We start from the raw sequence: 14,482 nt of genomic DNA on the forward strand, positions 1-14,482 counted from the left end.
CCTCTACGGCCCCAGGGTCCGCTCGCTCACCACGCCGCCCGCGGAACGCTCCCAGGGGGGGCCGCGGCGGCCGCGCCCCAGGCCAGCGCACACGCACGCAGGCCGCCCGCCGGCTCGGGACCGGGAGCGGGCAGAGGGCCACTCGCAGCGGGCGAGGGGGAAGGGGGGACGGGGCCCCTCAACCCCCGGCTGCGCGAACAGAGCCCCACCGCCACCGCGCGCACACACGCGGCAGGCACCAGCGGCCCACAAGGTGGCCCCACGTGCGCCAGAGGGCCCGGCCAGGCCCAGCGGGAACCCTCCCCCGACTCGAAGGGGGGAGGCGTGGGCCGCGGTAGGCACCAAGAGCAGGCGCTCGGCCCCCACCCGCGGGGGGCCGGCGGACCCCCGCCCTCCCAGACGGCGGGAAGGGGGGGACTCTCGCCTACACACACCACCGACGGTAGCGTAGCGCACAAGGCAGGGGGTGGCCAATGGGGGAATCCGGTACCCCACACGAGGCACGCCCTTCACGGATCGCTAGAGAAACGTTCCTCACTGAGGGTGGGCGGCACCCGACCCAGCCCCTCTCCCAACCGGCCGCCGAGACAACGAGGGGGATCTGCGGTATGGGCAAGCACAAGGCTTCTTGAGCGTTCGCGGCCGGGGACACCCAAAGCCCCATCGCCTCGGGGACCGGACCGGCCCCAGCTCGGCGTCCCGCCACAATCGCTCAAACGCCCGGGCAACGTCTCCTTTCCCCACCGGAGGTGGGGAAGAGCGCCCGGGCGCCCGCTCGCCTAACACTCCCCACGCCACTCGGCACTGGGGACGACAACGCAACCCGCTCCCCCCCGGAGAGGGAACGCGCAACGCTGCCGAGCTTACCGCCTCGATCCCCCGAGCGAAGCAACAACGCTCTTCCTTTCGGGCACTCGCCTCAGAAGCCCCCGCAGACGGGGCGAGACCGACAGCGAGGCGGCGGCCGGCCGCGGCAGCGGCACTGGGATCGGGAACAGCACACACCGGCTCAGCCTCAGGCACCTCAGGAAACGACCCGGAGCGCCCCAGGAGCACCGAAGCAGAGGCGCACCGTCGCGCCAAAGCAGCACGGCGGCAGCCCTCCCCGGCGCGGGGAGGGCCACACAAGGCCCTTGGCCGCCCAGAGCGGGCGGCGAGCGAGAAGCACCCGCTACGTCAAAGGACCCCGGGAGCGAGGTCGAGGCCGGATTCCGCACCCCCGCCCTTCCCCGCACCGCGAACGGGCGGGGAGGCAAGGCGAGGGACCCGCAGGCAGGACGAGAAGAGCTGGCCCATTCACCATGAATGTCCGTCCCTCGCCTGGCGCGGCTTTGGTCCAGCCCAGGAGAGCGCAGAGTCACCACATCGATCAGCAGAGTGGGCGTGAGAGACCCAGGGAGCAGGGGGAGACCCGGCGAGGACCGCTTCTAAGAGGAGCCTGCTACGGCCTCACCGGCCCCACACCCCAGGGAGAGCGGCCGACGACACGGAACGGGGAACGCCTGACACGCGCGACTCAGAGCCATGGAAACGAGCGTCGTCACACCGCCCCCGGTGCCCGCAGCGAGGAGCGCACGGGCGGTAAAGGACCACCCGCCACCTCCCCCGCCGCCCCCCGGCGCCAGAAGACCGGCCGGCCGGAGGTGGCACCACCACCGCGAGGGCACTCCAGGTGCGCCAAAGAGCCGTCGCACGCAGGCCCAGGCAAGCAGCTCCAGAGGGAACGGGTCCGGGCCACCCCATCAGCCCAGAGCCCGGCACGCACCCGGAGGCCCAAGCTCCCTCCCTCTGGCGGCACGCGCCAGAGGACAACGTGTCAGCACCTACCCGATGGCAGAAAACGGCCAACTCGGGCCAAAACAATCGCGACCGGGGCAACGGGGAACAGTTCACTCAGCACTGCCGCCTTCCCTGAACAGAGTCGCGGTCAGCACACCGCGATATCGAGCCCATCACCGAGCTCCAGAGCCCCTAGGGACAACTGGTCGACCCTCGTGGACGAAGGCGAAAACAAGAGACGGGGACCACCATCTCCAACGAGCAGGACCGGGGGGCGGCCGGGGAACACGCTAAGGCGACCCACCACCGAAGGACGCCGGGCATAGCCATCAGGACAAGCCCCGGGCAGCGGGCCCCCAAAGAGGGAATGCGGCAAGGCCGGCCAAGCACACCCCTCTGGCCCGCCCGGCGCAGCCCCGCGGCCACGCGGCCAAAACCCGTGAGAGAGAGAGGGAGAGGGAGAGGCAGCGGGAGAAAAATAACACAGGAGTCCCGGCGACCGACCCAGACGGGGCCAAGCGAAGCCCGTGGCGGCGAAGGAACCGCTCAGACTGCCACCCGAGGCGCCCGCGGCCCGGACCGAGCAGGGAGAGAAGACAACCGACACACACACAAAGCCTGCCGGTCCAGTATACCGCCAACGGGCCACAACGGCCCAGCCCAGCGCGACCGAGACAGTTCCGCTGGCGCCGCCCAACTCCTGGATCTCTGTCTCGGCCACCGCCACCGAATATCACGCCTTGGCGACTTCCGAGGATCAGACGCTCCCATAAAAGCGGCCACCAGGTGGAGCTCGACAACCGTCAACCAAATCAGGCGGAAGGGACGCGGAACCTCGGGCGGCGTCAGCGGGATCCGCTCCGCAGGGGTCGTAGAGAGTCACCCGGACACATCCCACCAGCCGGGGCGCCCCGCCAGGGCCCCCCACAGCGGCGGGCGCGAGACGCAGGCAGATCGGCCCAGCACCCCTAGAGAATCCGGCCGGGGACACGGGCGGTGTGGGACTTCAAAACCGAAACCACCACGGTGAAGCCACTATCAGACGGGCAGATTGCTAGGCCACGGTCGGATCCATCCACAGAATGGAGGAATTGACAGAAACGTGTAAAAACCCGTTGAAATCGGTTGCTTGGGAATTTGATCTGCTGGTCTTTGGGCTTGGTGTTTCCGCCTGTTTCTGTACCCAAAAAAAAAAAAAAAACCGGAAGATGAACAGCCTCTGAGAATCCTCCCTCCTCTGTCTGTGTCTGTGGTTCAGTGCCAGAGGGCCGGCCTAGCACATAGGAGGCACTGGGTTTGAGCCTTAGCGCGGCATACAAAAAGGAACACAGTCAAGAGAAGGCGTGCTGTCCACCTACAACTACTCTAAAAAAGAAAAAAGAAAAAGAAAGAATACTGACCATAACAGGAAAAAGGATTCTTCCTTGTGGAGTTCTATTTTGTCTGGCCACATTTTATATACATATATAAACATTTTTTTTTTATTATTTTTTTAAGAGAGAGTGAGAGAGAATTTTAATATTTACTTTTTAGTTTTCGGTGGACACAACATCTTCGTTTGTATGGGGCGCTGAGGACCGAACCCGGGCCGCACGCAACCAGGCGAGTGCGCTGCCACTTGAGCCACATCCCCAGCCCCTTTTTTAACTTTTACTTATTTTTCTTTTTTAAAGACAAAAGAAGGAGAGAGAGGGAGGGAGGGAGAGAGAGAGAGAGAGAGAGAGAGAGAGAGAGAGAGAGAGAGAGAGAATTTTTTAATGTTTGTTTTTCAGTATTCAGTGGGCACAACATCTTTATTTTATTTTATGTGGTGCTGAGTATCGAACCCAGCGCCCCGCGCATGCCAGGGGAGCGCGTTACCACTTGAGCCTCATCCCCAGCCCATTAATTCTTATCTGTATTTGTGTTTTTATTTACCAATTTTTTTTTTTTCATCTTGTGAAAACAGATCAACTTTAATTTCAGCACCTGAAGCTATCCAAGGGTATGCTCTATAAAGGTCATGGGACTGTTGTACACATTCAATAAAGTGACAACTCTGCCATACCACTTAGTATCTCACAATCAGGAACATACTTTTGAATTGCTTAAACAGAATCCACAGAATTAAAACAAAATCAGAAGCCATCCACAGTTATACTAATTGTCAATTACAAGTTTTACAATTAATACTTGATATAACAGTCAATATATAGCAGGGGATATTGAAATGATTTCAGAGTCTCATCCAGTTGTATTCGATTGGGAAGGTTTCTTGAATGGGGATAAAACTGGCCAAAGATAGATACAACCAGGATCAGACCAGCAAGTAAAAGTCCTACCACAGTTTCTGTGGTTTCCACTTTTTTTTTCTTTGTCAGTTAAAAGTGAACAGTGAGAATTAAATACTTATCTTTACATATACACAAGGTATGCTGTGAAGCATACTTGCTTACAAACATATAAAAATACTTGTTAAATAGTTCAATAAGAAAATAATGCACAAAAGTACATAGCAAAAACATTAACCATCTGTGACTCTGGAAAGCTCAATTCCGTGTTTTATATGACAGCAAACAAAAACAACTTTAGTTTTTTTGGAATGCCTTAAACCTGAAATACTTGAAAAGGAAGACAGACAGAAATCATTCATTCTTATCCTTAGCATGGCTGTGAAAGAGTTAAATTAAGAAACCAAGTACACATTGAGATGCCCAAGTCCAGAATGAGTCCAAATATTTGGCCACATAGAACACTATCATCTTCAAGAGGAGGAGTCATCACAGGCTTGATAAGCAGTTTTTTGTTTTTTTTTTTTTAAAGAGAGAATTTTTTAATATTTATGTTTTAGCTTTCGGCGGACACAACATCTTTGTATGTGGTGCTGAGGATGGAACCCGGGCCGCACGCATGCCAGGCGAGCGCGCTACCACTTGAGCCACATCCCCAGCCCCGAGAAGCAGGTTTTAATCCATAAATACAATAGGTATTTTGGTATTTTGGCCACTGGGAAAGAAAAGCTGTAGTATCAAGAAAGGTCTGATATGTCTCAATTTTGTAAACTCCGTTCAGTGTATTTAAGGTTATGTAAGGTTGACATCAAAATCTTTAAAGATAGGCAAAAAATTCATATTAAAAAAAAAACCCTCCTGTGGATGTTAGAATAACAGTAGGTAATATGATTCCAGAAGTTAAAAATTATTTCACAACCTAAAACTTCAGCTTAGCAAACAGCTTAGGTTGCACAACTGATTCATCCCTATTAAGATGTAAGCCCTTAAAAGAAGAATATGTCTGTATATGTAGACATGTATTTAGAAAGAATCAGATCATCTTTGAAGCAGCCTTAGTGTTTCCTTTAAATTGGTCTGGAAAGGATTAGCCGGCTTCTTGGTCTAAGGCTAACACGGTGATCATTTGTCTAAGGCTAGAAAGGTACCAACATGAGGTAAACCATCAGGAGAGGAGGAGGAGATGAGGGCTTTTCCTGGGAGTTGGTAGCTAAAATTCAAGGGATTCTTAGAAAATGACACAATGGCAGCCTTTCTTGTCTTTTTCTTTCCGAGTTGGTTCCGGTGAAGGAGGACATTCTTGCTCTTGAAATTTCCTTATAACCCGGACAAGTTCATGAAAGGCTTGATCTACATTCATCCTCATCTTTGCTGATGCCTCCATGTATGTTACTTTAAGTTGCCATGCTAACTGCTGTCCTTCCTCCTGTGTAACCTGTCTTTCATGATCCAGGTCTGCTTTATTACCAATTAAAATCATTGGAAACTCATCACGATCCTTTACTCTGAGAATCTGTCTCTGAAACGTATAGATTTCTTCAAAACTGCGGAGCCCAGCCGGGCCGTGCCGCGCCGAGCCGCGCCGAGCCTCCGCCGCCCGCCCTAGGCCCGGCTTCGGGGACGTGTGCGGACGGGCGGGGGTCCCGAGCGCCGGGAGCTGCCAGGAAGGACTCTGGGCGCGGCAGCAAGCCCCGGGGCTGACTTGGTGCCGCCCGAGGCGCAGAGAAGCCGACTGAGCGCAGGGGTCAGGGGCTGTAGCGGCCGGGGACTGGCTCCTCTGAGCTTCTCCGCAGCGCCTGCGGAACGCAGCCTCCACCGCCGCTACAAATGGCCGTCTATTTACCTATCTGTTTACCTGAGTTTTTTGTTGTTTTTTGAGCATTTTCTTAAACCGCAAGTCATTTTCCATTGGGTCACAGAGCCAAATTTTACGTTTAGGCACTTGGTAATAAGAAGCTATAACAGGGCTCTAAGAGCGGTTGCCTTGGCTAAAAAGCGTGGGCCCTTGTCCCAGAGCGAAACAACAACAACAACGGGGGGGGGGGGGGGGGGGGGGGACAAAAAGCCAAAAAAAAAAAAAAAAAAAAAAAAAAGAATCAAACAAATAATCCAATCAATCCATGGGCCAAGGACCTGAACAGATACTTCTCAGAAGTGGATTAAGACGCTCCTATAAAAGCGGCCACCAGGGGGAGCTCGAAAACCGTCAACAAAATCAGGCGGAAGGGACGCGGAACCTCGGTCGGTGTCAGCGAGATCCGCTTAGCAGGGGTCGTAGAAAGTCACCTGGACACGTCCCGCCAGCTGCCCACCCCACCCCCACCCCCACCCCCCCCCCACCCCGCGCCAGGGTCCCCCGCAGCAGCAGGAGGCGCCGGCAGTCTGCCCAGCACCCCTAGAGAATCCGGCGGTGTGGGACTTCAAAACCGAAACCACCACGGTGAAGCCACAATTAGTCAGGCCGACTGACTGATAGGCCACGGTTGGATCCATCCAGACTATGTAGGAATTGACGGAAACATGTAAAAATCAGTTTGAAATCGGTTGCTTGGGAATTTGATCTGCTTGTCTTTGGGCTTTGTGTTTCCTGCTTTTTCAGTACAAAAAAAAAATTGGAAGATGACCAGCCTCTGAGAATCCTTTCTTGTCTAGGGGCTGTCTGTGTCTTTGGGTCAGTGGCAGAGGACCGGCCTAGCACAGAGTTTGAGACTTAGCACGCCATACAAAAAGGAACAAATCGAAAGAAGGTGTGCTGTCCACCGACAACGTACTACGAAACAGAAAAAAAAAAAAAAAAAAAAAAAGAATACTAATCATAATAGGAAAAAGGATTCTTCCTTGTGGAGTTCTATTTTGTCTGTTTGGCCATTTTATCTTTTTATTTCTTTCTTTTTTTTTTTTTTTTTTTTTTTTTTGTTGTTGTATTTTTATTTTTATTGATCTATCAATATCACGGAGCCAAATTTTACATTTAGGCACTTGGTAATAAGAAGCTGTAACAGGGCTCTAAGTGAGGCTGCCTTGGCTAAAAAGCATGGTCTGTTGCCCTAGACTGAAACACCACATGCTCTGGGATAAATCAAGCTGGAGAAAGCTTGCCATCTCTACCTTCATTTTTATCTGTGTGCACATATTACGCACTGTTTCATCTAAGAAGTAGCAGTGCAACCAATATCTATCAGCCCTAAATGGACCCAACCCCTGCCCTCCCCAGCCACACAGGAGAGACCACAGTCTGAGCAAGAGCACTTCATGGTGTTGTCAGTCTGGTGTTGTGGCTCAATGGTACAGCACTTACCAAGTACGTATGAGGCACAGGGTTCAATCCCAGCACCACATTAAAATCATCATCATCACCTAAATAAACAAAATAAACATATGTATATATTTATCTGTTTATTTATTGGAGGAGGCCTGTAACCAGGGATTGAACTCAGTGGCACTCACTGACTGCGGAGCCACATCCCCTAGCCCTACCTATCTAGTATGTTACTTAGAGACAGGGTCTCACTGAGTTGCTTAGTGTCTCACTTTTGCTGAGGGTGGCTTTAAACTCTCGATCCTCCTGCCTCGGCTGTGTGTGTGTGTGTGTGTGTGTGTGTGTGTGTGTGAGAGAGAGAGAGAGAGAGAGAGAGAGAGAGAGAGAGAGAGAGAGAAGCGTGTCTGGGATGACAGGCATAGGCCACTGTACCCAGTCACTTATTTATTTTATTTTCAGTATGACTTCAAGGTACACACAAGACAATCACTGCCAGGCGTAGGAGGAACATAGCACATTGATAAACAGTCAGATGTTTGAGGAAGCATTCAACAATCTTAAGGTAGTGTGCAAGTCTTTCAATAACCTCAAAATACCTACATGAGGGTTGGGATTGTAGCTCAGTGGTAGAGTGCTTGCCTTGCATTCGTGAGGCCCTGGGTTCCATCCTCAGCACCACATAAAAATAAATAAATAAAAATAAAGATATTGTGTCCATCTACAGCTGAAAAACAAATAAATACATAAATAAATGGATGAATGAATAAATAAATACCTACATGAAAACCAGAGAGAATTAAAAGAAACGATGGATAAATCTATTATGGCAAAGAGGCGAGAACACTCATCCCTTAGCAGCTGACGACTTAGGCCATAAATAAATAATCAGTAACAAAGGACAGCAGAACTACATCGCGAACAACCCACACCTAATGGGCATGTTCAGAACACTGCAAGGCCACCACCACACAGCAGACATTCTTTTAAAGCGAATACGGAATGTTTACCAAAGTTGACCGTAGAATGGAACATAAACCAAATCTCCACAAAGTCTAAAAGATGAAATCACACCACAACTCTTCTCTGAACAACACAAAAGTAAGCTGGAGGTCGGGCATGTTGGCCACTGCCAGGAGTCATTTCAAGAACCGGATTAAACCCAAAGAAAGTATAAACCTGTAGATTCACAAATCTCAGGGAGAAATAGCAGCATCCATCTTTCACAAACTCTTGAGAGGGGCAGGTCAGGGGTCAAGGTGAGATTGAAATACCCCCAACAAAGTGTCAACTTTATCAAATCAGTAGCCTAGAGAGAGCAGGTACTTGTACTATTCCTTCTCGGTGCCATTGTGGTTTTTCTTTGGGGGGGGGGGAGGGGGAGGGGTGGTTCCAGCCTCTTTGGGTTCCTACCACTTTGTCTGCAAGGGAAAATTTGTTTTCTGTCAGGATGGGGTGCCAGTTATCAGGACGGGCGGGGAAGTAAGATTCTTACACTAAACCGGGCTTGCTTGGGGGCAGGTCTCAGTTCTAATTTACATAACAAAAGGCAGTGCAAAGTCTCTCCCACTGCCCCTGAAGGAAGAAAAATGTGGCCTCTCCAGGCTGTTCACAATTCCCAACCTGTTTCAAATTCCAGTATGGTTTCGCGTATCTGTTTTAAGGGTCAGTTTGTCTCTCTAACTCTGCATTTATGCTGACCGATTGGTTTAAAACTAAACTAAGAGGTTAATTTGAATATCATTTGTTTCACAGCATTGGTTCAATGTGTCCACCAGCATTTAATTTCTCTCTCCTGATGTTCCTTAGTAATCTGATTGCTTTGGCCTCCTTCTCCTGGATCATGTGTAACTTGCCCCCCTTTGGTATAAAAAGAAACCTAGGAGGAGATTGATCCTAAAGAAAAGGGGTGCTCCACTAAGTGAGAAACTGAAAATCAAGCGAGAGAGAGAGAGAGAGAGAGAGAGAGAGAGAGAGAGAGAGAGAGGGAGTGTAAGTTATAGAGAGAGAAGGGGAGAGTCTCTTGTACTTCAGGGTTTTTGTTTGTCTGTCTGTCTGTTTGTTTCTTTGTTTGTTTGTTCTCTAATAATTACAGTGTTTCAATTGGAAGCTCTGCCCTGGGTAATTCTTTCCAATTCTTAGAAAGTAGTAACTGTGGTTATGTTCATTTCTGTTAATGATCCATTCTTCCTGCCTCTTAAATTCATTGATCACCCAGAACTTTTTTGTTTGGGGCAGGAGGGGGCCAGGTGCTTGAGAGAATTTTCTTTTTTTTTTCCTGTGTCATTTGAACGGAGATTTGGACCTCTGACTAAGAGTAGAGTTTTCCTAGAGAAAAGAGAAGAGCTCTAAGGGAAAAGCAGGGGGATTAGATTTAAAAAAAAAAAGCCTTTTGAAACCAAACTATTGTTAGCTAAAACTGCTTACTCTTTGCCGTGAATGAGAAGAATCTTAAAATATGTGATATGTTTGGGTCAGTCCAATGTGTCTTTGCGATGATTCATCATCTGAAGTGGCACTCCCTTTCTCCACTGAAAAGTCTTAACTGGGCCTCTTCAGAAATCTTCACCCAGACTGGTTTTAGGTCTGTCAGCCCGAAGAGTCTCTGCCAAAGAATTCAAGGTGGATAAACTTCCTATTTTCGTGTCACCCTGTTTACTTGGCCACTGGCCGAGAAGATACCAGCACTCCCCCTTACTAGTTTTTCACAAACATATCCAGAATAGTACTTTGAAGAAATGTGCAAACAAGGCCTCTGGCCTTGAGCTGGACTTCACAGAGATGTCTACAGGTTTAAGATACGAGAAGAAGTTACCAACTGGACTCCATGGTAACAGCTGGCAGGGGGAGACTAGACAGGGGAGAAGAAGCTCTCCCCTTCTCAGGTGTTGTCCTCGAGGGGTTAACATGCCCAGAACAGTGAGAGAAAAAGCTGCTTTTATGTGAACTTCTGCTGACCATGAGTTTCTGAGCCCCTCCCCTTACATGCTCGGTAGAAAACTCTGAAACTACCTGAACTCAGGGGATTAATTCATTACAGCAAAAGCCAGCCGTGTCCTCTGAACTTGGCTGCAGCCAAATAAAACCGTTTTCCTGCTCTGTTCGGTCGGTGCCTTGCCTCATTTGTCCCTACAACACATCCATGTAAGGAAGACTTTATCAAGCCAGTAGCCTAGGTAAAGCAGGTTCCAGGTTGCTTTTTGCCACCACCACCACCACCACCACCACCACCACCAACAACAACCCCTCCCCCCTTTCGCCCCCCCCCCCCTTCTTTGCAACTGAGAGATAAGATCGAGCTAACATGGGTCACTCTATATGCAATGAATACCAATAATTTCTTCTGATTTTTTTTAACTACATACAAACAAACAAACCAAAAACCATGAAAAGTATAAACTATGTTACTGAGAATCAAGAAGAGTAATTCACTCATGTAAATTCAGAAATTCGTAAGGGTGGCTGTGGTTTCTGTCTGTTGCTGTTGTTGTCCTTTTTGTCTTTTTTAAAAAAAATTTTCTCCCAACTGTCAAATCAAGGAACTGGGGGGGGGGGGGGAGGTGGGGGTGGGGGTCAGAAAGAAAATGTAACAGGGGTCCACTTTATATGCTTTGAGTATAAGTCTCACTGCTCAGCCACTGAGGCTCATGTTAAAACCCATATCCTTTTTCCTTTCTCTTTTTCCTTCCCTCCCCCTCCCTAATCATAGGTGAAGGCTATATTGACTTTCAGGGTCGGTTATCTGCCCATTGGCTAACAAATATTTAGAATTTCCATCCAGAAAATCACTTTTCTGTTTGATAACCTTGTTAGGCCTCGAACAACAGAGTGTCAGCAGAGTCGTCAGAGTTTTGTTGCTGTAAAGGTTCAGTTCTTATGTTTTCTTATTATAATAAATTCCCCCTCTTCCTTCTGAGATGCTTTGCCTCTGAGCAACACCCCCCCCAACACCTACCCCCCCTCTCTCTCTCTCTCTCTCTCTCTCTCTCTCTCTCTCTCTCTCTCTCTCTCTCTCATTACCGCAGGGCTCCATAAGTTGCTGAGGCTGTGTTAGTCTTGTGATTCTCCTGAATCACCCCACATGTCTGTCACTGGAGATGTGTGCACATCTGGGGACTAGAGTAGTATGCTGTGTGTGAGAGATTATTTTATTCTTCAAAAGTCGGTACACTTAAAGACATATAGGTTTCCTACATGAGAGGTCACCAATTAGTGCCCTTTTTATTAGAACGTGTATTGTATCGAAGCTCTAAACTTATCCCATAGTCAGTGACACATGTGGAAGTTCTAACATATGCATTCGCATTCGGTGTAACATTCAGATTTAAAAAAAAGAAAAAAAAGATCTGTGCTTGGGGCTGGGGATGCGGCTCAAGTGGTAGCCCGCTCACCTGGCATGCGTGCGGCCCGGGTTTGATCCTCAGCACCACATACTAACAAAGATGTTGTGTCCACCGAAAACTAACTAACTAACTAACTAAATAAATAAATAAATAAATAAATAAATATTTAAAAATTCTCTCTCTCTGTCTCTCGCTCTCACACTCTCTCTAAAAAAAAAGTTTAAAAATAAATAAATAAATAAAAAGATCTGTGCCATTAATGACCAGTTTTCACATCTGTTAGTTTTAATTGAGTAAGTAAGGGTTTGGTGATCGTTTGTTGAAAGAATACTCCTGTACCAGGTGAGTGGCACTGTTTTCTGAACGCATAAGAGTATTTGTCCACTTGAGTCCAAGCTGTTCACCTAGGTCCAACTGTTGGTGAGCAAAAACCACATCGTGGCAGTTATCTGGCCAGAGTCATAGATTCTGAACGTGGCTTCCAAAGTCAAAGGTCAATGAATGTACGTAGGACTTCTAGGCAATGTGATGTGAAGATCTCTGGGCTTGTTGTACAATAAATATGTCTGTGTTCCTTCAGCATTGAAGGAAATGTATTCATTCTAGAATGCAAAGCTTGGGCTAGGGTTTTAGCTCGGTAGTAGACCACTTGCCTGGGACGTGTGGGGCGCCGGATTCGATCCTGAGCACCACAGAACCCAAAACAAAGGGGCACACAAGCAAATAGGGTAAAGATAGTGTGTCCATCCATCTACAACTCAAGAAATTAAAGGGGAAAAAAATTAAAATGCAAGTTTTAGCCAGGCATGGGTTGGGGGTTCATGTCTGTCCTCCCCCCCCCCCCCCCCCCCAGAGGATCAGGAGGAGCTTGAGAGAAGGATTGTAAGCTCATAGCGAGAGAAAGTAACCTCGCGAGACCCCTGTCTCCAAAAGAAAAGTTGTGATAGTAAAAGCAAATGGGACTCCGTTTTGTTTTATGTCTCCATTCTGTAAAACAACCAGGCCAAGTAGAAGGGTGATGACTGGGGCAAGATGTTCTTTTCCTTGTGCTATAGAAACCTTTAAGAACACGGAAATGGGACATTGTTTCTGTAACTAGCCCATAACGGGGGGGGGGGGGGGGGGGGCGGCTATGCTTCTGTCACTGGAGTGGCTAGGCTGATTGTGATTGGCTGAGCGTCCCTCCGCCTGACTTCACTCTCCCGCTTCTGTAACATGGCTATGGCTTGCTTGCATTAGCTAGACGCCCCCTCCCCCCAAAACGTCCCTTTTGCAGGTTTCAGGCTTATAAGGGGCACCCTTGCAATTGTTTGGGGCTGGCCAGGGGAACAGCTTTATGTTCTTCTGCTCAGTCGCCACTACTTGTGCTTTAATAAAGGCTTGATTCCTTTCTACGTGAGTGGTCTGGAAGTCAGTTTTTGAAACCCTGGGACCAAGCTTTAACTAGAACAAGCAAGCAAGCCAGAAAACAAATGAATAGATAGATAGATAAATTGAATATGGGGATGTGGCTCAGTCAGTGGTCAAGTGAGCGCTTCTGGGTTCAACTCATAAATCAATGGATTTACCAAAAATGTATAAAAATATCTGTATAAAAAGGGGAGGGGATGTTGGTTTATCTCAGTGGTAAACTGTGTCTGTGTTCAGTCCCCAGTTCCAGGCTCCAGTCAGAAACCAGCCCCTGTGTGAGGGGCTGGTTTTTAGTTCCATCCCCACCAAGGAAACCCTGACATGAGTATGGGGAGCCTTATTTGTCTATTGGATGCCAAGGGTAGAGTGATTTCCATCTTGATCTGCCCCCCCCCCCCGCTTTTTTTTTTTTTTTTCTGTGTGAGCAAGGTCTCTTCTAGTGTCTTGATTTTATTTATTTATTTATTTGGCCTAGTTGGAAACAATGCCTTTATGTTATTAGTTTCTTTTTATCTGGAGCCGAGGATGGAACCCAGGGCCTCGAATATGCTAGGCGAGCACTCCAACGCTGAGATATAAAGGACCCCAGCCCATCCCAGCCCAGCACGGCAGTCTGGCAGTCTTCATTTTTTTTTTTTTTTTCCTTTCCCGTGGGCACTTTGAGATGAGATTGCCTTGCCTGTTTTGGTTGTTTGAGTCTCTCTTTGTTCACTACTTTTGTTTCTTTTGTGATGCTAGGCTGGGGAAGAGACCCAGGGCCTTGGGCATTGGTCCACAAACGGTCTTGATTGCTGGGCAACACCCTCACCTTTTTTCCTTTGTCTCTTCCCTTCCCCAGAAAGTAAACCCAGGAAGGGCCTCCCTCTCCTTCTCCCAGGCCCAAATTCATCCTGTTTGGGTTTTGTGCGCAGACCGGTACACACTAGACACACACACACACACACACACACACACACACACACAGGAAACATCACTGTTTTGTTTTTGTTTGTTTCTCTCTTAACCTCATCCAGGCCCTCCCTCATAACTCTCAGGGGTGGGGGAAGGTGTTTACTATGGACCTCTAGTGGTGACAGCCTTGGGAGGGACTACTGCTGGGGAATTGGAGTGAGTGGGATGGGGGAAGTGTGGATTATAGTTCAAATTCCAAGGGTCGGGCAGAGGCACAGAAGCTATCTCCTAGGTGGGGCATGTTAAAGGCTAAGGAAAGTGATCAGATACCAGGGGTGAAAGCGATATGTCCTCCCCGCCCCCCAGTGCTTCCGGGGGACTTTACTGTATGGGGGAGGGGGGGCGGGGGAACAACCGCACTGAGGCCCGTGCCCATCTGTCTTTCCAGGGACTCAGTAGGCTGAGGGAAGAGAGGAAGATATGACGCGGCGGCTTGCAGCTTAGTGATCTCTATATGGATATAGATATACATA

This window comes from Marmota flaviventris, unplaced genomic scaffold, assembly GCF_047511675.1.
Source record: "Marmota flaviventris isolate mMarFla1 unplaced genomic scaffold, mMarFla1.hap1 Scaffold_878, whole genome shotgun sequence".
Lineage (NCBI taxonomy): Eukaryota > Metazoa > Chordata > Mammalia > Rodentia > Sciuridae > Marmota > Marmota flaviventris.